Raw genomic sequence first — 20,819 nt, 5'->3', positions numbered from 1 at the left:
GGATTGAAGCCTGGGTTACAGGGTGGCCTACACTAAATCAAGCTGAGTGCCAGAACTGCCTTGGTATACTGCAGAAGAAGGCATCCAAAGGCTTAGGGAAATTGACATGCTAGAGTGGATTTATCAGGTTAGACCTACAGATCTACCCATGGAGTGCCCAGAGGACACACCTTTTACCACAACAGTAAGGAACAAATTGGTGAAGAGAACGCCAGCATCCTAGAAAACTGCTGTGATTGCTGTTTTATGTAACTCAGATTTAACAGTGGGAATTGTCCTAACTGAATTAAGATACCTAACTACAATGGGGCTGATTGGACCCCACGATGGTAGGGGCCAAGTGGAGGCACTCAAGCAATAGACAAGATGGGTGTGGTTACCATAATGGCCAGCAGAGTCAAAGCAGTAATCAGAATAGTTTGACTTGCGGTGTTGGGTACTTAATCATGGTGTCCCTAGGAGTGAAATAAATAGGAAATCTACTAAATATTTATTTGATTTGTACAAGTGGAAGAATTTGAGGTCAAGTGAATGGCAGTCTAACTTGAATCATCAGAATAGAGAGTCATAGCCCCTCAATCAATTCTCAGACTTGAGCCAGTTTAAAGACCCACAACCCCCTGAATGAAGGGGAGGCCAGGTCCCCTTGAGGAAGGACCCCACCACACTGCCAAAAATTTATACTGTTAATCTTTCTCCCAGCCTTCCCCAAAGGGATCTAGGACCTTTTACAAGAGCAACTGTACATTGGGAAAAAGGAAATAATCAGACTTTTCAGGGCTTAGTGAATACCGGCTCTGAACTGACACTAATACCAGGAGACATAAAATGTCACTGTGGCATACCAGTCAGCATGGGGGCTTATGGAAGTCAGGTTATTAATGGAGTTTTAGCTCAGGTTCATCTCACAGTGGGTCCAGCGGGTCTCCGAACCCATCCTGTAGCAATTTCCCCAGTTCTAGAATGCATAATTGGAATAGATATACTCAGCAACTGGCAGAACCTCCACACTGGATCCCTGACAAGTGGAGTAAGGGCTATTTTGGTAGGAAAAACCAAGTGGAAGCCATTAAAACTGCCCCTACGTAGGAAAATAGTAAACCAAAAGCAATACCACATTCCTGGAGGGATTGCAGAGATTACTGCCACCACCAAGGACTTGAAGGATTCAAGTGATTCAACGATTCAAGGTAATTCCCACCACATCCCCACTCAGCTCGCCTATTTGGCCTATGCATAAAACAAATGGATCATGGAGAATAACAGTGGATTATTGAAAACTTATCCAGGTGGTGACTCTAATTGCAGCTACTGTTCTAGATGTGTTTTTTTTTGCATAAGCAAATTAATACTTCTCCTGGTACCTGGTATGCAGCCACTAATTGGACCAATGCCTTTTTCTCTATTCCAGTTTGGAAGGAACACCAGAAGCAGTTTGTCTTCAGCTGGCAAGGCCAGTAACACACATTCACTGTCCTACCTCAAGGGTATATCAGTTCTCCAACGCTATGTCATAATTTAGTCCACAGGGACCTTGATTGCCTTTCCCTTCCACAAGACATCACACTGGGTCCATTACCTTGATGACATTATGTTGATTGGACCTAATAAGGAAGAAGTGTCAATGATTCTGAAATTATTGGTAAAAAACCTGTGTGCTGGAGGGTGGGAAATTAATCCGACAAAAATTCAGGCGACTTCCACTTCAGTCAAATTTCTAGGGGCCCAGTGGTGTGGGGCATGTCAAGATATTCCCTCTAAAGTGAAGGATAAGTTATTGCATCTGGCCTCTCCCACAACCCAAAAGGAGGGCAACACCTGGTAGGCTTCCTTAGATTTGGGAGGCAACATATTCCTCATTTGGGTGTGCTATACTGGCCTATTTATCAGGTGACTCAAAAAGCTGCTAGTTTTGAGTGGGGTCCAGAACAAGAGAAGGCTGTGCAATAGGTTCAGACTGCTGGGCGCAAGCAGCTCTGCCACTTCGGCCATATGATCCAGCTGATACAATGGTACTTGAAGTATCAGTGGCAGATAGAGATGCTGTTTGGAATCTTTAGCAGGCCTCTATTGGTGAATCACAGTGCAGAACTTTAAGATTTTGGAGCAAAGCCTTGCCACCCTCTTCAGATAACTTATCTCCTTTTGAGAAACAGCTTTTGGCTTGTTACTGGGCCTTAGTAGAGACTGAGCACTTAGCCATGCGGCCTGAGCTGCCCATCAAACTGTGTGTTGTCTGATCCACAGAGTCATAAAGTTGGATATGCACAGCAGCACTTCATCGTTAAATGGAAGTGGTATATAGGAGATTGGGCCCAAGCAGGACCTGAAGGCACAAGCTGCATTAGGAAGTGGCCCAAATGCCCATGGTCTCCATTCCTGTCACATTACCTATCCTCTTCCAGTCTGTACCCATGACCTCATGAGGATTTCCTTATGATCAGTTGATTGAGGAAGAGAAAACTCTAGCCTGGTTTAAAGAAGATTCTGTGCAATATGCAGGCACCACTCAGAAGTGGACAGTGGCAGCACTACAGCTCCTTTCTGGGACCTCTCTGAGGGACAGTTGTAAAGGAAAATCCTTCCAATGAGCAGAGCCTCAAGCAGCACACCTGGCTGTTCATTTTGCTTGGAAAGAGAAATGGCCAGATTTGCAATTGTATATTGATTCATAGGCTGTGGCCAATGGTTTGGCATGATAGTCAAGGACTTGGAAGGAACATGATTGGAAAATTGGAGACAAGGAAGTATGGGGAAGAGGTATATAGATAGACCTCTCTGAATGGTACAAATGATTGAAGATATTTGTGTCTCATGTGAATGCTCACCAAAGGGTGACCTTGGCAGAGGATGATTTTAACAATCAAGTGAATAGAATGACATGTTCTGTGGAAATCAGTTATCCTCTTTCTCCAGCCACTACCATCATTTCCCAACGGGCTTATGAACAAACTGGCCATGGTGGCACGGATGGAGGTTATGCATGGGCTCAGCAACATGGACTTTCACTCCAAGGCCAACTTAGCCACTGCTGGGTACCCAATATGCCAGCAGCAGAGATCAACACTGAGTCCTCAATATGGCACAATTCCTCAAGGTGATCAGCCAGCAACCTGGTAGCAGGTTGATTACATTGGACCGCTTCCATCATGGAACGGACAGCATTTTGTTCTTAGTGGAATACATACTAACTCTGGACACGATTTGCCTTCCCTGCACACAATGCTTCTGCCAAGACTACCATTGGTCAACTTACAAAATGTCTTACCCACCGTTGTGGTATCTCATACAGCGTCACCTCGGATCAAGGGACTCACTTCACAGCAAATGAAGTGTGACAATGGGCCCATGCTCATGGAATTCACTGGTCTTATCACATTCCCCATCATCCTGAAGCAGCTGGCTTTATAAAGCAATGGAATGGCCTTCTAAAGACACTGTTACTGTGCCAGCTAGGTGGCAATACCTTGCAGGGTTGGAGCAATGTTCTCCAGGAGACTGTATATGCTCAAAACCAGCATCCAATATATGCTGCTGTTTCTTCCACAGCCAGGATTCTTGGGTCCAGGGATCAAGGGATGGAAATAGGAGTGGTACAATTCACTATTAACCCCAGTGACCCACTCACAAAATTTTTGTTTCCTGTCCCCACAACCCTATACCTTGCAGGTCTAGAGGTGTTAATTCCAAAGGGAGGAATGCTATGATCGGGAGACACAACAATGATTCCACTGAACTGGAAGTTAAGGATGCCACCCAGCCACTTTGGACTTCTCATGCCTCTGGGTCAACAGGCAAAAAAAGTAGTTACTGTATTGGCTGGTGTGATTGATACTAATTTTCAAGGGGTAACCAGATTGATATTACATAATGGAGGTAAAGAAGAGTATGTCTGGAATACAGGAGATCTGTTAGACATCTCTTAGTACTACCATGCCCTGCGATTAGTCAATGGAAAACCACAGCAATCCACTTCTGACCTGACTACTAATGGCCTAGACCCTTCAGGAATGAAGGTTTGGGTCACCCCACCAGGCAAACAACCACACCCAGCTGAGGTGTTTGCTGAGGCAAAAGGGAATACGGAATGGGTGGTGGAAGAAGGTAGTTCTAAATACGTTATGACCACATGACCAGTTGCAGAAACAAGGACTGTAATTGTATTTCGACCTTGTATGCATGCATCAAATATTTTTGTTTTCACTTATAAAACAGAAGATACATATGGGGCTAATGTGTTTTTGGTTGTATGCATGTTAGTTGTATCATGTTAGGAGCAATATGACTTTGTAATTGTCTTTATTTAGATATGGTGCATGGTTTAAGGAGGTATATACAGTTGCCACACCTCCATCCATGCCACCATGGCCATTTTGTTCATGAGCCCATTGGGAAATGATGGTAGTGGCTGGAGAAAGAGGATAACTGATTTCCACAGAACATGTCATTCTATTCACTTGATGATGATGGTTAAGATTGTATGTCAACTTGGCTGGGCCATGATTCTCAGTGGTTTGGCACTTATGTAACAATGTAGTTTGGCAGTTACATAATGATGTATTTACCCACCATTTTGTGATATAATATAATCACCTCCATGATGTGATCTGATGTGATTAGCCAATCAGTTGTAAGGGGAGCTTCCTCAGGGGTATGGCCTGCATCCAATATATATGGGTATACTGGCAAAACTCACTGGTTTTTGCTCACTCTGGATCCTGCATCTGACTCATCATCATCTGACCCCTGGTTCCTGGGACTTGAGCCAGTGGCCTACCATATTGCCTGATGCCTTACCCATGGACTTAGGACTTATCAGCCTCTACAACCACAAGAGCCGTTTCCTTCAGATAAAACTCTCTATATATATATCTTTGTGTGTGTGTGTGTGTGTGTGTGTGTGTATACACATATATATACATATGTATATACACTTCATTACGTTTGTTTCTCTAGAGAACTCAGCCTAAGGCAATCAGAAGATAGGAGACTTCAAGAACTGTGAAACAAAAAAAAAATCAAACTCACCGCCATCAAGTTGATTCCAACTCATAGTGACCCTACAGGACAGAGTAGAACCATCCCATATAGTTTCCGAGGCTGTAAACCTTTATTCCCACTGAACTGCTGATTTTTTTTTTTTTTTTTTTTGGCGGGGGGGCGGGGGTTGGCCACAAACTGTTTAGGTATAAATTATTACCTTGACGTTTATTTTACTACTTTGCAAACCCACTGCCCTTGAGTCAATTCCAACTCATAGCAACCCTGTATGACAGAGTAGAATTGCCCATAGGATTTCCAAGGCTGCCACATCTTTCTCCCACAGAGCAGCTTGTGGGTTCAAAATGCTGACCTTTCGGTTAGCAGACAAGCGCTTAACCACTGCACCATCAGGGCTCCTTTTTTAATACTTCGCATGATACTAATTAAGAGACAAACCTTCTCTGAATGTAGGCAATCCCTCAGAAACCCTGGTGGCATAGTGGTTAAGAGCTACAGCTGCTAACCAAAAGGTTGGCATTTCGAATCCACCAGGTGCTCCTTGGAAACCCTATGGGGCAGTTCTACTCTGTCCTATAGCATCACTATGAGTTGAAATCAACTCAACAGCAACTGGTTTAGTTTGGTTTTTTTATTTTTTCATAAGTAGTCAATACAAGTTACAAACTAATTTATAAATTCCTACAGTAATGGTATCTGTAAAACTGAGGCTGCGTATGAGGTGCATTGGCCAGGAATCAACCCTGGGTCTCCCAGGTAGAAGGCAAGAATTCTACCACTGAACCACCACTGCGCTCAGGTACACAATAGGCTCCCAATAAAAGTTTGTTGTTGAATAAAAGGACTCAATAGTTTACAGAACCCCAGTTAACTTGGAATTACCTCAAGGCCAGCTTACATAAATGTGAATGTCCAAATCACAGCTGCATTTCACTTTGGAATATGTGTGTGTACTTACACTTGAATGCTGCATGTCTGATGTCCCAGATACTGGCCTGAGGCCTTGCTCAATCAGTGGTTCCTTTTGGTCTTATATCTTCACATAGCTCTCCTCTACCTGTTTCTTCTTATAAATGCTAAAATGTGTTCTAAAAAACATCCTAAATTCTGTAACCCCCTCAAACCTCCATCATGTCTCCTTCCTTTCCTTAACTGACAGCCTTCAGGGAGGAAGGGGAACCTTCCCAGCACTGCTCCCACAAATTTTTTTTTTTTTTTTTTTTATTACAGCCTAGAAAACCCTACTGGACAGTTCTATTCTGCCCCATGGGGTCACTAAGAGTAGGAATCGACTTGATGGCACCTAACAACAACAACAACAACGAGAAGGTCAACAGCCTCTTGCTATCAGGGCCAGCCTTTCCCAAAACAGAAACTAAAATTCTTCCACAAGTAGACACATTCTAAGCTAGTCCTGAGCCAATGAGAGCTAAGCTTGGCCTGTCTGCCCAAGTGGGATAAGAACAGCACTGTCTTACATTTTTTGAAATGTCTTAAATGTCTGGCCTAGTAGAAGATAGCTGGTTGCTCTATCTGCACCTGCATTCGATCTGTTGTGATATCACATATCATGTGGTCTCTGGAAGCTCCACTGTGTATACATGGTAGAATAAGAGTTAGAAAGACAATGATAGCTTAAAAAAAAAAAAAATGTCATCTAGTCAATTCCCACTCATGGCGACTCCCTGTGTTACAGAGCAGAACTGTTCCATAGAGTTTTCTTGGCTATAATCTTTACAGAAGCATATCTCCAGTCCTTTCTTCCACAACACCGCTGGGTGGGTTTGAACCATCAACCTTTAGGTTTGTAGCTGAGAGCAAGCCATCTGAGCTACCCAGGGACCTAAATGACAGCTTAGTGCTATTAAAATTGTGTTGACTTTGTAGAGTCCCTGAAAGGGTCCTGAGGACCTTCAAGTATCCCCCAACCAACCACACTTGGAGAACCACTGATCTAAATGATTAAACATCAAACAGTTGCCATGTACTTTCACTTTCCAGCCATTCCACAAGGTTCACATCATTCCCGACTCTGCCCACACAGCCACTAGAAAGTTCCATACCAGTTAAGAAATCTTGTCCTTTCTAAGGTGTAAACCCATTGCCGTTGAGTTGACTCCAACTCATGGCAACCACACTAGTCAGAGGAGAACTGCGCTCCATTGGGTGTTCAGTAGCTAATCTTTTGGAAGCGAATCACGAGGCCTTTCTTCCAAGGCACCTCTGGGTAGACTCGAACCTCCAACCTCTTGGATAGCAGCCAAACATGTTAACCTTTTGCACTCCAGAATCAGTTGCAAATTTTTCTAACCAATGTTCACTTGTGATGTCAGAACTTTTTGCAACGTAATTGTCTTTTTAAATGTCTTTGCTTTGTTAATTTATTTTGACATTATATGCTAAGGGACACATTAAACAGACATGTTACAGATACAAGAGGTGGAAATGAAATACATTTTGTCCTTTTGAACTGGACAGTAATTATTTGTCTGTCTTCATCAATCTCTGCTCTAATTCTTCATCAGACTAGAGTAGAGCCTTGTATTTGGTCTCTGGGTGTCCAGATCCCGCCCACACCATGCTGTTTGCAGCCGGAGTTATCTAGCTCAGGGGTTGCCAAGTGGGTGCATGTCCTGCCAGATGCACAAGACGATCCACGGGGTGAGTAATAAAATAGTATATCTCCCACTAGCATTTGTTTTATATTAATGAATCAGAAATAAATTAGATCTCTAATATGTCCTCGTTGTTGTGTGCCATTGAGTTGATTCTTACTCATAGGTACCTTATAGGACAGGGTAGAACTGCCCGATAAGATTTCCTAGGCTGTAATCTTTATGGGAGAAAAAAAAGATTACAGCCTAGGAAATCCAGCGGCACTGGGTTTTTTTTTAATCTTTATGGGAGCAGATCGCCAGGTCTTCTCCCCCTCAGAGCAGCTAGTGGATTCAAATTGCCAGGCCTTGCTTCCAAGGTGCCTCTGGCAGACTCAAACCTCCAACCTTTCATTTAGCAGCTAAGCACATTAACCCTTTGCACCACCCAAGGACTCTGATGCTTTTCTTACTGTACTTACTGTTCAATCAAAATAGTTTGGAGACTCCAGTCTAAAACACAATTTTAACCATATCCATCACTTAATCAAAAACTGTAATTTCCACTGGCTACAAGGCATAGTCCAAACACTTATGGTGGCAAATTTGTCCCTTCACTTGTGGCCCCAACCTCTTTACTATCCTTATTCACTGCCACTCTTCTCATTCCTGCTAACCACATGGACTTGCTCAGTTTTCCCTGGTCTTAACATGCTATTTCAAGCCTTTGTATCTTTCTGCGTGATATTTGCACCATTGGGAATGGACTCTTCTCTGCCCTTTTCTGCCAATGGAAAATTTCTACACATCTTCCAAACCTAGCGCAATGGTCACCTACTCTGTGAAGCATCCCAAACCCCCCTCCCAAACAGAGTTATACACACTCCCTCTTTGTACTGTCATTGTTTACCCACAGGTATGTCTCTCCAGAAGGACAGGAGCCCTTCTGAGGCCGGGGACACGTCTTATCATTCTTCTTTGTGCTTGTCTTATATGTTGCTGTCGTTGATGGGTGCCATCAAGTTGATTTTCAATTCATAGTGATGTCATGTGATGGAGCAGAATCGCCCCATTGGGTTTTCTTGGCTGTAATTGTCACAGGAGCAGATTGCCAGGTCTTCCTCCTGAGGAGCTGCTAGGTGGGTTTGAACCACCAACCTCTCAGTTAAGCAGCTGAGCACTTAACCTTTGTGCCACAGGACTGTTTTTGTATTATACAGCAGCAGACACCAAACAAATGCTAATCAATGTCTCTATAAATATATTTAATGTCTTCCAAGGCGAAAAATTTCTCTAACTGTTTCATTTCTACTTCTGGGGCCAAGAGAGGAGAATGTCACAAATCATTTTAATCTATAACATATATTATTTTGAGCAATACCTCTTTATAAATTTTACACTGAAATAAAAATGTCACAATAACTGATATAGGAATAAAAGAAAACTTAATAAAACAGAGAGTAGTCAAACTAATACCAAATGTATACAGTAATTTCATATATCTCATAAAAGAACCTACAAATGCTCTGCACTGTGCCTTTCTGAAAAGCATTGCATCTGTACAACATTGCCATCAAGTGGTAGATCTCAAAACACAATAACAGAATAATCTTGACCTCACTATTTTGAGTCTCGGTGGCATGTGATGGTTAAGAGATCGGAAGCAAACCAAAAGGTCCACAGGTCAAATCCACCAGCCACACTCCCTGGAAACCCTATAAGGCACTTCTACTCTGTTCTATAGTGTCGCTATGAGTCGGAATCAACTCAATGACACCTAACAATAATAAGTGGTACAAGGAGCCCTGCTGGCACAGTGGTTAAAGCGCTGGGCTACTAACTGAAAGGTCAGTGGTTTGAACCCACGAGCCACTGCACAGGATAAAGATGTGGCAGTATGTTTAGTCTGTTTCTGTGAAGATTTATAGCCTTGGAAACCATATGGGACAATTCTACCCTGTCCTACAGGGTCACTATGAGTCGGAATCGGCTTGACAGCAGTGGGTTTTGGTTTTCGTGGTGCAGAAGGTTAATGTGCTAGCTGCTAACCAAAAGGCTGGCAGTTCAAGTCCACCCAGAAATGCTTAGGCAGAAAGGCCTGGCAATCCACTTCCCAAAAATCAACCGTTAAAACCCTGTGAAGCACAGTTCTATTCTGACACACATGGGGTCACCATGAATTGGAGTTGATTGAACAGCAACTGGTCACTATTTCAAAGACACATGACAGGGTCTCAGCTTTTGGCCATGATAAGAGTAACAGGGACTGGATTTTCCCTTCCACCAGAAAAAAACAAAAATTGGACAGAACATATGGCACGGTGACTTGCAAGACACTGGGCATCAGGTGGTAAAGGGCAATGATCCTATGAAACAGCAAACAGGGTAAGCTCTACAACTATCCAAGATTCCTGCCTTGAGAGAGTTACCAGGCCATAGTACAAGGAGAAGGAACCCAGGGAAAGCCTGGAATGAGGAGACAGAGCTGAGAGTGGCTCTGTCACCAGGGAGACACAGGTGACTACAGCACACAGGACAGAGTGCCCAAGAGGCAAGAGCCACACAGGGAGAGAGCTTGGAGGTGTGCAGAGGGTCTGCCTCTAATACGCAGCTGTGTATGATCACTGCCTGTGTGAGGAAACTACTCAAAGGCATGGGAAGGACCAACCAAAAGGCTGAGAGGCAGTGCCCGGCGCTCACACAGAGCAGGAAAGAGTGCCTGTCCCCACCAGCCACAACAAACTCCTCCAGATTCACAGGGCATTGGGTGACATAGGCAGAAAGGTCACGCGTCTGTAAGGAAGAATATTTAACCCTAGACTTAGCGCTGCTTTAAGGAGTCCTGGTGGCACAATGGTTAAGCACTCAGCTGCTAACCGAAAGGTTGGTGGTTCAAACCCCTCAGTGGCTCCATGGTTGTAAAGATTTCAGCCTAGGAAACCCTATGGGGCAGTTCTACTCCATCTATAGGGTCGCTACGAGTCAGAATTGACGCAATGGCACAAAACAACACAAGAAGCACTGCTCCGGTGCTACCTAATCTGAAAAGCAAGAACCAAAAGAATTTAAAGCTGTTTCCAAGTAATTCACCAGTGTTCCAGAACAAGGCTCAAAGATATTTATAGGATTATCAAAACAGCTAACATTCAACCAGTGAAATCTACAAAGTCTGGCATTCAATCAAAAATTGCCAAAATGCAAAGAAGCGGGAAAATACAACCAATGAGAGTATAATAATCAATCGATCCAAATCTACTCACAACTGACAAAGATGTTAGAATTGTACGGAGGACAATAAAACAGTTATTATAACTTTATTCCACACATTCTAAATTTAAGTAGAGTCATGGAAGTTTGTTTCTTTCTTTAATACTTTATTGTGTTTTCAGTGAAGGTTTACACAGCAGTATAGGTTCCCATTCAACAATTTCTACACAAATTATTCGGTGACATTGGTTACATTCTTCACAATGCATGCACAGTCTCAATATTTCTGCTCTGGTTATTCCATTGGAAGATTGTCTTTTAAACACTGAACATCTAAAACATTACAATGTGTAAGATGGAAAATACAGAGGAGAGGATTAAAAGCAGATTAGACATTGAGGAGAAAATGTCAGTGAATTTAAATAACTGAAACTATAAAAAAGAAATTTTTAAAAAACGAACAGAGTATCAGTAGGTAATGCTTGTCTGCTAATCAGGGTGCCAGGTCATAGTGGTTTCAGTTTGGGAAAATTTGTCAACTTGTATGTATATCGTATTTCAATAAAAGTTTTTGAACAATAAGAGACAAGTTCTTAAAGCGCTATAAAGAAATTCAGTAGTAGTAGGTGGTCACAACAGGGTAGTACCGTCACTGAGTATAAACCAAAAACTGGCCCAAATGTCCTCCATAATGAAACCATGATTGTCCTAGCACTGAGAAGCCCCACAAAGTTGGCCACTTGGTACTCATAGTTGAGCAATTGTCCAAGCAACCACAAAAAAAGCCAGCATCAAATATGACTCACCCTTGACTGAGCTCACTGATTTGGTCCCCCAGAAATGTGTCAATATCTTCTCTAGATGCCTCTTCTTTCTTCCACTTGGGCGATGCAGTTATTTCTATTGAACAAAATTCTGCACTGCTGAAAGTCAGTTTTAAGAGACATGATATAACTTTGCCAAAATTCATTACCAATAACCTTAACGATTTCCCAAAAACTTTGATTCTTAAATGGTAGTGTGATATTTTTTTTTTCACTGTTTTCCTAATGTATGCCCATCTGAGCCATTAAATAAGGAACTTCACTGAATTCTTCCAGTAAGCTCCCTATTAAATCTCAGTTTCTAAGCAAATGGAGATCTAGACACACTCCTGCAGTTGGATCATGTGGCTTCCCCATTTTCAGATTTCTAGTATCCATACTTAATATCCCTGCTCCTCGCTCTGTTTCTTCTTGCTTCCACCATCTTTTCTTTCACCAGGAAATCCTTTTCCTAAGAATGTAAGGTCTGTGCAATTCTCCTAGATGAGAAATCACTGGATGACTCACAGACATTTATCATTGTATTTACTTTTCTGATAAGGAGCATTACAGCACAAAGCAGTTGGGGGCCTAGATTAAGCAAATGTAAGTGTAGGAGCCAAGTTCACACTCAGAATCTGGGCTCCACATGATTGCCCCATTAGCAACAGCTTGTACCGTGAGGAGTTGGTCCAAAACTCTCATTCCCACTGCTCCCCTGTGTGCTCACACAACACTCATCTCTGCTATTTTTGCTTCCACATGTCCACGATCAGGATTTCCTAGTGTCCATCCATCCCTTCACTACACATTGGTATCTCATCAGGGGGCTTCTAAAAAAACTAGGCTGTGAATATTCAAAGATACTTCTCACCTCCTCATCCTCCAGAGAGAGAACCTCCTTCCACAGAAATTCTCCTCGTAAAACTCTAGCCAAGGCCTGCAGGGATTTTAATGGTCAAACATTAATATTATCATTAAATGTTTAGGACTATTATTGATAACGGAAAAGCGTGAAAACTATCTTAACTGTTTTTGGAAGATTTCATGGAAATCCTTTCAGATAGAATTCTACTTCCTTCTCCCACTCAAACCAGAAATCATACTCTAACCTAAGGGGTTTGATTATTATTTTATCTTTTATTGCTATTATTAAGACATGGCCAGGGGTTAGCTACTAAAATAAAATCTCAATGCCAGCTTCCCCTGTCATATCAAAAGAAAAAAAAAAAAAGCTGTTGCCATCGAGTGGATCCCGACTCATAGTGACTTTATAGGGGTCAGAGTATAACTACCCCATAGAGTTTCCAAGGCTGTAAATCTTTAAGGAAGCAGATTGCCACATCTTCTTTCCTGGTAGAGCAGATAATGGGTTTGAACAGCAAACCCTTCAGTTAGCAATGGAGGGCTTAACCACTGCACCACCAGGGTTCCTTCCTTTTCACATAAATCCCTCAAAATAAAATACCTGTTGACAAGCCAAGCTTGGGAGAGATTATAGATATTATTAATTTCTCTATCAATATGGTAACAAGAGGAATTTCATTAAAATCAAATGTTCCTTAACTAGTTATCCTTGCACAGAAATTCTGTGAAATGAAATCCATGCCAAGAAATAAATTCATGATAAGATCTTTGGGCATGGCTATTACCAAAGGTAATTTAGTATCTTAACTGCAAGAATTTACCGGTTTTAAAAAATTCCAAAATGACTTTTACTTATGGACTTCTTACCGAAATCTTTTAATTTAAATATCTGATCAAAAACAAGAAATTAGGAGGAGAGGGATGAACAGATGAAGCACAGGACAGTTTAAGGGCAGTGAAACTATTCTACATGATACTGTAATGGTGGATACACGACATCATCCATTTGACAGCACACAGTGGGCCCTAATATAAACTACGGACTTTAGTTCACACTAACGTATCAATATTGGTCCATCCATTGTAACAAATATAAGATGTTAATAATAGAAGAAACTGTGCAAGGGGAAGAGGGAGTATAGGGAAACTCTATGTGCTTTCAGTGAAATTTTCCTGTAAACCTAAAACTGCTCTAAAAACTTATGAATGTAATTAATGCCACTGAATTCTACACTTAAAATGTTAAAGTGACGAGTTTTCTGTTACATATATTTTACCCCAATAAAATAAAAAATTTAAAAAGCAAAAAAGAAATTAACAGATTTTATTGCTCTTTTATTATCCTCATTATGAAACTTCAAAAGAACAGTTTAAAGCAACTTATTTTGCTTTCCCTGTCACAGAAATTCCTTAATATAAAATACCTCCTGAGAAATAGGAAATCTTTAAATATTACTGTTATCATTATAATTATTAAAACAGTGACCAGAAATAAATGGTATATGGGTAGTATTATTGTCATTATATGACTATAGTAACCACCAGAAATTTAGGAGGTTAAAAAATGTCAGAACCACTTTGATTCTTTGTATATTTTATAGAAATATCTCTGGGGGAAAAATACATCCTGTGAAGTAACACTTTAAACAGATTGGCAGTACTGGCTTATAATTTCCATTAATATAATAATACCATAAATTTATTTCATAAAAAAATATATCAGACTTCTATAACTGGCATTCTTGTTGAAAGAAATACCTCTAAACAAAACATATGCCAAGAACTAAAGGCTTGGTAAAAGCCTCACAACCACCCATCGTCATCATCACACCTGATGTAGCATCCATGACCACCAGGTGGCGCTAATACCCTGTGGCTTCAGCACCAAGGCACAAGATCAGCGCTAAGAAAGGAGTGATTGGTATCTGAGTGTCTGGGAGAATATGCTTCCGTGGATTGAAAGTAGCATTTTCCATGATTCCAACTCATCACAGTAGAACTGCCCCCACAGAGTTTCCAAGGAGCGGCCGGTGGATTCCAACTGCCGATCTTCTGGTTAGCTGCCATAGCTCTTAACCACTGCGCTTAACACCAGGGCTTATGGAGGGGTAAGTGGTGTGGAAATTAAAAATAAGGACAAGTAAGGGGCTGGAGGAATTAAGAAGGGATTTATCACAATTTATTTTTTAAAAACTCTACAGAAACACATGTACAAATGTACGTAAGCAGTTGACAAAGAACAGAATGATAAATAACCCATGTTCTGTACCTTCACGTATAAAATGCATATAAACATACTATATAACTGTATACTATCTAAGGGAAACCCTGGTGGCACAGTTAAGTGCTACGGCTGCTAACCAAAAGGTCGGCAGTTCGAATCCGCCAGGCGCTCCTTGGAAACTCTATGGGGCAGTTCTAATCTGTCCTACAGGGTCGCTATGAGTTGCCGGCACTGGGTTTGGTTTTTGGTTTTTTTATACTATCTAAGGTCCCTGGGTGCCGCAAAGGAGCCCTGGTGGCAGAGTGGTTAAGAACTCAGCTGCTAACCAAAAGGTCGGCGAGTAGAACTGCCCGGTAGGGTTTCCAAGGAGCAGCTGGTGAGTTTGAACTGCTGACCTTTTGATGAACAGCTGTAGCACTTGACCACAGCGCCATCAGAGCTCCAACTCCAACATAACACCTTAAAAACGCTCAAAGCTGGCTTTCCTACCTCTTCCTTCAATAGAAATGCATCTCTAGAAAAGACATCTTACGAAATAAAACATTTTCAAAGTGTTTGGACATTATTATAATTATCAAATTAATAACTAATACTTTAATTGTTCCAATTTAACTTCTTGTTCATCCTCTAAAATCCTAACAAAATACGCTCAGAAATAACAATTTAAAGTACGAAGAGGCCTTAAAAGTAGATATATTAAATTAAGAAGGAATTTGAGGATTGTTGTATCCAAAAAAAAGTAGTCACATTAGCCGACTGATCCTTTCGAAGAGAACTAAAAGAATAATTGCTTTTTTACTCTTTTCACTGTAAGACAACTTGAGGGATTTATTTGATTATAATAAATTTTAAATCACCTTAACTCCTTCCTCCTTTCACAGAAATGCCTCCAAGTAAAATACCTGCCAGGAATTAAAAACATTTTTATAATTACATTGTATTTCATTATATTAATTTACATTACTAATTTATTATATTGCATTATAAAAAATGTTACTTAATAAAAAGTTCTTTGTACAGTTTTTTGCATCTTTTCTGTTTGAATTTATCTGAAAGTAAAAAGTTTTTTAAAAAATTAACTGATTATCCCTTTCTTGGACTACATCTAAATTAAATGTCTGCCAATAGTTATCTGTTTTAAGGGATGTTATCATTATTGTTAAATAGGGTTAGCTCCATCCACTGGGAACCGCAAATGGCTATAACTAGGCAGAATCCGTGCTCTTGGCAACCGGGAAGGGACAGGGCTGACCAAGGAGCCCCGGGCTGGCTCCATTTCCCAGCCAGGTAAATAAAGGTGCAAATGCCATCTGGAGACCTGGTGGTGCTGTGGTTAAGGGCTTCGCGGCTAACCAGAAGGTCGGCAGTTCGAATCCATCAGCCCCTCCTTGGAAACCCTATGGGGCAGCCCCACTCTGCACTATTTGGTCACTGAGTTAGAATCGACTGGGTGGCAAGGGGTTTCGATTTTTCTGTTTTTAAGTGCCATCCGAGAGGTATATTCTGACAGCCACTGCAGTTTTAAAAGGCTGTCTGGAGCCCTTGTCCCCTCCGCTGGCGCATTCTCAGGGATCCCACCTCCCTTCTACTTCCTCGCCCACCGCCTCCTGCCTTAACTGCCCACTCCCCAGCAATTTAACAGGGCGCCCTCTGGGCCGGGGCAGGGAGGCACGCATGCTGGCACCGACCCCTCAGCCCGCCATTCTGCCAGAGACTCTGAGCGAGAGGTGTACGGAGTGGGGCTGTAAACACTCCCATTAGTGCCCTAAGCCCCGTGCGGGCATTCGAAAACCATGGAGACCCCTAGCCGCACTGCCCCAGACGCTACCCTGAGGCTTAAAACGCGGGTTCCGAACCCCAGCCCTAACCCTTCCCCGCGGACACACACTTAACAGACGTGCCTTGGTCCCGCCACCCCTCACTACACTTGCGAGGGTCCCCGCCTGATCCGAGCCCCTCGTGGGGACTCCTTTCCCGGAGTTCACTCCGAGGAAGGACTCTTTCCTTAGCTCCACAGAACCAGCTTACACTGGGCAGTGCTCAGCCCGCCCCACGGGACGCCCTCCGCGCTCTGCGCCAGCCCGACCTCCCACTCCTGCAGACCCCTGACCTGGACTCGGGCCACAGCAGCGGCCTGAGGAACAGCGGTGACTGCGGGCTGTGGGTAAGGAGCTGGAATTTCCCGGGCCAACTCTCGGGGAGCAGGCGCCAAGTACCGTGGCCAATGGCAAGTGAAAGCGCTGTTACTAGGCGGAACTCGGTCTCCCGGCAACTTGCAGGCGGGAAATTGGTAAACTTGAGCTGTCAGAGACAGACAGCAATTTTAGCCAATGACTGCTTGCATCAGTGGAAGTGCGTTGGCCAATGGAAAACGTGAGTGTAGTATGGCAAATGAGGGCGACGCGGGAAAGATGAGTCAGGGAGACTACGTTAAGCAAATTTATTAAACCCACAGTTACCAGCAGGACACGCAGGGCCACAAGGGAGCACGGACTTCGCAGGGTGACAGCAATGGGAAGAGCAAGAGGGAGTGAGGAACCGTCGACAGCTGCCTTTATTGGGGTTTCAGGCTGGGGCTAAAAGGTTAGCTGTGCTTGTCTGTGGTTGGTAATCGTTTTTTTTTTTTTTAAAGTTCATGCCTGAGGGGTAGTAGCAGTTCCCCAGGAGATTATTAAATGAGGACCACATGAATAATGCTTGCCACCTAAGTGGTGGCGATGTTAAAGGTGTAGGGTAATGCCTGTGAGGCCCCGTGGGGGGCGGGGGGGGGACTTTAAGGTTACTATTAAATAACGGAACCCTGGTGGCGCAGTGGTTAAGAGCTCGACTGCTAACCAAAAGGTAGGCAGTTCAAATCCACCAGCCGTATCTTGGAAACCCTATGGGGCAGTTCTACTCTGCCACATAGGGCCCCTTTGAGTCGGAATCAACTCCATGGCAACAGGTCTTGGTCTCATTAGATAATATCCCCATGAGGCAGACCAATATCGTTCGAAAGCCCTTCTGTAACCGTGATGCCCAACTACTACGGGAAGGTGACGAACAGGCTAGAAACGGGTGGATTGAGTGGTATTTGCTCAAAAACTTTGGTAAAGTTCGCTATGAGTCCGAATCGACTCGACGGCAGTGGGTTTGGTTTTTTTTTTTTTTTTTTTTTTGGAATGTTATAAAAGACATGACTGTCCTAAGCAGCGTCTTGTAACACAAGGGTTACCCAGCCTGAGCAGGTCCCTGGCTGTCACAAACAGTTTGCAATCGACTACTAAGCTAAAGGTAAAGATTACAGTCAAGATAACCCTAGGGGGCAGCTCTACTCTGTAACACACGGGGTCGGGGTCGCCATGAGTCAGAAACAGCTCAAGGGCAACGAGTTCAACCTAACAATAGTCAGACAGATGCTTTGGTAATAAGCAGAGATACGGAAGATCAGCAAGTATAGGTGTAGGGAGACAGGAGGACATGTACGGATTTTGGGTAGTGTTAATCAAGAAGGTCTTAAGAAGCAATGTTTAGCTTCCCAGAGGGGCTGTAAAGCATGGGGTGCCAAAAAGCAACCCGCTGGGCGTGTGCTCACAGCTGTCCAGAAAGGTTCCAGGGAGATAAGAATCATCTCAAGACACATGGCTATGAAACAGGCTGCTCGGTCATATTGAAAACCCCAATCAACACTTCTTCCCCCCCCGTCTTTGTCTTGCTAACTGCAAGCTTGTTTTGAGCAGGAAGTCGCAGCAGGTAGTGGCTTTGTCCACTGACTAGCCCTAGTTACACCTTGAAGCATGCACAGATTGAAATCACATCCTTCAACTGACCCCCACACCCCGGGCCCCCAAATGTGGGCATGGGAGGGCTAAAGGCAGAAAGTTCCGGGTACCAAACCCGAGCCCCTGACGCCATTGGAAACGAAAAGCTCCCCAGCCCCCTTAGTCAGCGAGCACGTGGCCTTATGGCCACTAGACCCCTGAGCTCCTTGTATGCGCAGACAATAAACTTACCACTTTCTGTTTCCTTTGCAATCAGTGTCCATCTTATTTCAATCGGCTAATAAGACAGGACAAGAACCCGAGCACTGTTCGGTTACAGCTATCTCAGGGTAAAAACATTCTAGGAATCGAATTGGTCCCAACAGGTGCACAGAGCATCAGGATCAGGGATAGGGATTGAAAATGAATGGCCAAACAACGCATGCTTGGAAAGTCTGGTATAGAACTGAAAGGTAACCCTAGGGAAAAGTCAGTGGATAAAGTTGTGGTCAGTCTGGTCTTGGTCATTTCCAGTGGTGAACGCTTTGGTTGAGGCGATGTCATGTGCAATGATGTAATCTCTAATAATGAGCGAGCTCTTAGAGCTGGGAGGATATTGTCTCTTCTGATGAGTCTGGGGGTGGAGCTATTTCAGGTGGGGAGAGCCCTCCAGGCAGCTAGCCAGGAGGAGTATTGAGGGAGAGGGGCAAGGCCATTAAGTGGTGGCCCTATGTAATGGCATTTCACTTTGGGCCCTGCGACTCCCGGAAGTGCAGAGACTTATAAGGCTAGAAGGTTTATGGGGGCACAGCGAGCAAATTGCTAGGCTGCTGCTTTTTGTGTTTCACTATCTGTTGACATCCACCTGGAGTAGATGTTTTAAGAGTATTTATGTGCAAGGTTTATGGTAGCTCTGTGTTGCTATTTGCAACAATTAAATGTGTCACCTTCCAGGACTGTCTCTGGCTCTGTAATGTATACAAGTGTCTAGAGCTGTGGCTTAATCTGAGGGCAAGAAAGACAATCTAAGGGTTGAGATCCTTGTCAATTTTGTAGGGTTGTTGGATTAGTCCTGGATTGATTCAGACAAGCATGTCAATTTTGCTAAAGAGTATTGAGTTGATGTTGCTCTGGCCTCAGGGATGGGCTATCCATGCTCGAAGACCTGCTGAGTGCACAAAATTTTAAATGGCCTCCAGACTTGTCCAATTTTTTCAATGCCTACAGGACTCCCATTTGCTGAACAGTTGAAGCAAACGGCTCTTGTAATAGTGAGTGCCTGGGGGTCTGCTAGCAGGCCCACCACCCAGGCTAGACAGACTAAGTAACCAAAGCCAAGGTGAACATCTGCATTTTATAATTTTTGTAGAGGTATGCCCTGTGGGAGACAGGAGTTGGACTACTACCAACAGTGAATTGTTTGGTTTGAGATATCATTCAAGCTTCCAGTTGAACACCATTCTCCTCTGGGCAGGCTGTGTTTCAACCACATCAGTTGGGGTTGTCATTTCTGTATGTGACTAACATCTAGTCAGGTTATTTTCCCCTCAAAGCACAATGCACATGGTTCTGCTACTGGGTCTGAAGTGCAGAGAGTTGTGTGGACCCCTGTTCTTGCAGCTGGTACTCGTTGACCTAGCCCTGGGTGGCTAAGAATGAGAGGACCCAGCCCTGAGTGGTTAGGGATGAGATAGAAGGGCTACATGGGCAGCTGAAGTCTGAACTGGCAAGGGAAGGGAAACTAAGATTTCCAAACATGTTATCCCACATGCAATTTGGTACCATAGATGGATGATCTTAGTCTTCTTGGGCTGGTTTGTGCAATTGGCACTGTGAGCAGGATAGGACTGCTGATTGTACATTCCTGTATGCTTCCTGCAATAGGGAACTTCAAGAGATAAAGGCGCCACCATCACTGGTAGCTTGGTTTAAAAGACCATGCCAATTGTGACATCAAGGGGAATTTGTTTGCCCTCTGTAGTTTTGCCTGAGAGTCCTTGAAGTTTGAAAGTTTGCCCATCTTTGAATTTAGAGAGCTTTTCTCAAATAACAGTCACTTGGGCCCCAGTATCCAATAGGGCTATGAAATGTGGTCGATTGTGAGTTCCTTAACACACCACCAATGTTGTAAATGGGCGATTGTCCTCAAGGGCTGGGACAAGACCCAAGGACTTGCCGAATTCCTATGGTATAGGGTTGAGAGGCTGCCATTGTCTCCAGTCAGGATAGGGCATGGCTGGGCCCTTAAAACTAGGCTAGCCACTGGGGACATTAATCTGAGTAGAGAAAGCATGAGTATTATTATTTGGTGGCATTATGAGAGCTTGTAATTGTAGGAGAGCCTCCTTTAGTTCAGTCAATTTTAAGGGCAGGTTGGCTGATG

At 43.3% G+C, this 20,819-nt stretch overlaps 1 long non-coding RNA gene across 1 annotated transcript in view; it reads right to left on the bottom strand.

Moving 5' to 3' along the window:
• The window catches only part of LOC126065177 (uncharacterized), a 143,197-nt gene that overhangs the window by 101,610 nt on the left and 20,768 nt on the right, over positions 1 to 20,819 (bottom strand). Inside the window, exons 3-4 of the long non-coding RNA XR_007514741.1 lie at positions 12,480 to 12,545; positions 11,609 to 11,725 (exon numbers count right to left, since the gene is read on the bottom strand). This is a non-coding gene — a long non-coding RNA (uncharacterized LOC126065177). The remainder of the gene's footprint in view (positions 1 to 11,608; positions 11,726 to 12,479; positions 12,546 to 20,819) is intronic.

Source organism: Elephas maximus, chromosome 21 (assembly GCF_024166365.1).
Source record: "Elephas maximus indicus isolate mEleMax1 chromosome 21, mEleMax1 primary haplotype, whole genome shotgun sequence".
Classification (NCBI taxonomy): Eukaryota; Metazoa; Chordata; class Mammalia; order Proboscidea; family Elephantidae; genus Elephas; species Elephas maximus.
This window is presented reverse-complemented; position numbering and strand designations above follow the sequence as displayed.